Source organism: Hypanus sabinus, unplaced genomic scaffold (genome assembly GCF_030144855.1).
Source record: "Hypanus sabinus isolate sHypSab1 unplaced genomic scaffold, sHypSab1.hap1 scaffold_449, whole genome shotgun sequence".
In the NCBI taxonomy this organism is placed as follows: domain Eukaryota; kingdom Metazoa; phylum Chordata; class Chondrichthyes; order Myliobatiformes; family Dasyatidae; genus Hypanus; species Hypanus sabinus.
Genome location: NW_026781323.1, coordinates 201,049 through 204,241, shown reverse-complemented (window position 1 = coordinate 204,241; position 3,193 = coordinate 201,049). Strand labels below are relative to the sequence as shown.

General features: G+C 49.0%; 1 non-coding gene across 1 annotated transcript; it reads right to left on the bottom strand.

Moving 5' to 3' along the window:
- Positions 1 to 410: 410 nt before the first annotated feature.
- Positions 411 to 482, bottom strand: trnam-cau (transfer RNA methionine (anticodon CAU)). Its single transcript has one exon. It is a non-coding gene; the product is annotated as a tRNA-Met (tRNA).
- Between the last annotated feature and the right edge of the window lie 2,711 nt (positions 483 to 3,193).

The following is a 3,193-nucleotide window of genomic DNA, read 5'->3' as shown; positions in this document are numbered from 1 at the left end:
GAGAGAGAGAGAGAGAGAGAGAGAGAGAGAGAGAGAGAGATTCCTATGCAAGGTCCTCTCATCTTTTTCTCCAGTCCTGATGAAGGGTCTCGGCCGGAAAAGTCGAGTGTGCTCTGTTCCACAGATGCCGCCTGGCCTGCTAAGTTCTTCCAACATTTTTTGCGTGTTGATTATTTTCTCTCTTTTCCGGTTGTGACGAACTGCTTTATTCTGCGGAGATAAGATGACATTAGGATACCTCAACGAACAATTGGTTAACCTTTCCAGCTAAACAGAAACCTCCGCAAAAGTGAAAAAAGGATAACAGATTAAAGAATATTGCAGCCGAAAGCCAGTGAATCTACCAATAATGGGAAGGCCTTAGGTTGTATAGCGCACTGACGGAAAATTGTTGTTGGCAGCAGCTGACATAGCAGAGGATGGTTTCGATCCATCGACCTCTGGGTTATGGGCCCAGCACGCTTCCGCTGCGCCACTCTGCTATGAAAATAACGACATTGTTCTTCCATGAATGATGTACAATCTCTTGCGTATGTGTGTGTGTGTGTGTGTGTGTGTGTGTGTGTGTGTGCGTGTGTGTGTGTGTGTGTGTGTGTGTGCGTGCGTGTGTGTGTGTGTGTGTGTGTGTGTGTGTGTGTGTGTGTGTGTGTGTGTGTGTGTGTGTATCATTCTGTGTGTGTTTGCGCGTGTGTGTCTTGGTGTGGATGTGTGGTTTTGCATATCTGTATCTGTCTATTTCTGTGTCGGTGCCTGTCTACGTTTAGGTCTTATCTGTGTCCGTACATGTCTGGGGCTGTGTCTGTGTCTGTCCATGTCCATCTTTCCTTCCCCCTTATTCGTACTCACTTACTTCACATTCGGTTGTTAATTCCTTGTTTTACCTCGTTCTGTCTCCACTTTCGTTTCTTTCTTCCTTACTTTCTGGACCACCCAGTTATTCTCTCTGTGTTGTTTATGCGTTATCCCATCTTGCACCTCGTTCCCGATATTTCGCCATTGAAAGTTGTTTATCGTATTTAATTGTTAACATGGACAATTCCTCCCTCTTCTGGGGCTTCTTACAAGAAAACGACATTTTGAGCCACACTGGGGAGTCACTGCGTTCAATCCCGAGGTCCCTCAACGTTCCCACCCTGTCCCGATCACTGAATGAATGTTGGATTCCAAGTTGAACCAGAAGTTCACCTCGTCTCCCTGTGAACGGAACTCGCGGATTTAGATGCTGACTTGGTTTCCGCATCGCAAGCACTTCCCTCAAACAATCCCTTCATCGGGATTTAGTAAGACCATAATACCATACGACATAGGAACAGAAATCGTCATTCAGCTCATCGAGTCTGCTCCGCCGTTCCATCACGGCTGGTCCCGGGTCCCACTCAACCCCGTACACTTGCCTCCAACGCAGTCTGCGGCTGAACATTCCACAGATTTGTTACTCTGGCTAAAAACAAAATCCTCCTTACCTCAGTCTAAATGGTTGCCCCTCAATTTTGAAGCTGTGCCCTTTAGTTCTGGACGCACCCACCATAAGAAACATCCTCTCCACGTCCAGCTTATCGTGGTCCTTCAACAACTCAGTAGGTTTCAATGAGAATTATAGTTGTTGCTCTAATGTTCAGAACATCACGGCCGAGCTACCGTCCCTTCCCTAAAAGTGCGGGTGTTTTTAGAATTCCGCTGCCGAGGACTGATATACAGCAAGGAACCATTCTTAACTGTCCCACGTGTTACAGGCTTATCCCGGCGTCTCAACGACGGGAATGAAAGGCCAACTATCGTGCGGGATATTTCTTAATCTGGGATTTTCGGCCCAAGTTTCAAACTTCACAGAACAGTGCAGGTATTACAATAAATAATAAGCAGGACAATAGGCCTGGGTATTGAGGAGTCTGCTTGCTTGGGGGAAGAAACTGCTATAAAGTTCGGGCGTGAGAGCCCAAATACTTCGGTGCCTTTTTAAAGACGGCAGGAGGGAAAAGAGTTTGAATGAGGGGTGCATGGGGTCCTTTATAATGCTGTTTCCTTTATGAATGCAGCGTGTAGTGTAAAAGTCCGCGATGGCGGTAAGAGAGACCCCGATGATCTTCTCAGCTGACCTCACTATCCGCTGCAGGGACTTGCGATCCGAGATGGTGCAATTTCCGGACCAGGCAGTGGCACAGCTGCTCACACTGTAGAATGTGATGAGTATGGGGCGTGGGAGATGTACTTTCCTCAAGCCTTCGTAGAGGGTAGAGACGCTGCTGGGCTGTCTTTGCTATGGAGCTGGTGTTGACGGAGCAGGTGATATTCTCCGCCAGGTGAACACCAAGAAATTTGGTGCTCTTAACGTCCTCTGCCGAAGAGCCGTCGATGTCAGCCGGAAGTGGTCGCTCCCTGAGAGAAGTGACTTTTCTCCTGAAGTCAACAGCTATCTCTTTGATTCGTTCACATTCAGAGACAGGTTGTTGGCTCTGCAGCAGTCCGTTAGCCGCTGCACCTCCTCTCTGTAAGCTGACTCGTTCTTGCTGATGAGACCCAGCACAGTCGTGTCATCGGCGAACTTGATGACGTGGTTCGAGCCGTGTGTTGCAGCACAGTCGTGGGTCAGCTGAGTGAACAGCAGTGGAATGAGCACATAACCATGGGGGACCCCCGTGCTCAGTGTGACGGTGTTGCTCCCGACCCGGACTGACTGAGGTCTCCCAGACAGGAAGTCTCAGATCCGGTTGCCGAGGGAGGTTACAGGCCCAATAGGCTCAGTTTTCCAATCAGTTTCTGAGGGGTGATTGCGTTGAATGCTGAAATGAAGTCTATGAACAGCATCCGAACTTATGTGTCCTTTTTGTCCAGGTGCGTTAGGGCCAGGTGGAGGGTCATGGCAATGGCGTCGTCTGCTGAGCGGTTGGGACGGCACGCACACTGCAGGGGGTTGAGTGCGGGGGGCATCTATGGATATATATCCCTGAGCCCACCCGGTCACTAACTGGGTTTTTAGAACCATCTGTAAAGTTAGGCAAAACGGAAATAATACTGGCTGCCGTAAATGACCAGGCGCCCTCTCACGACCACAAGAGTTTGTTTATCCTCTGGTAATCTCAGATCTATTCCCACGGCTGGAAATGTCCTTGATGGACCTCCTGGATAGGACCACTTGTCCAAAAATCCCCAAAACCATATTCCCACCCATATTCTGTAAGCGTCGGCAGAAAAC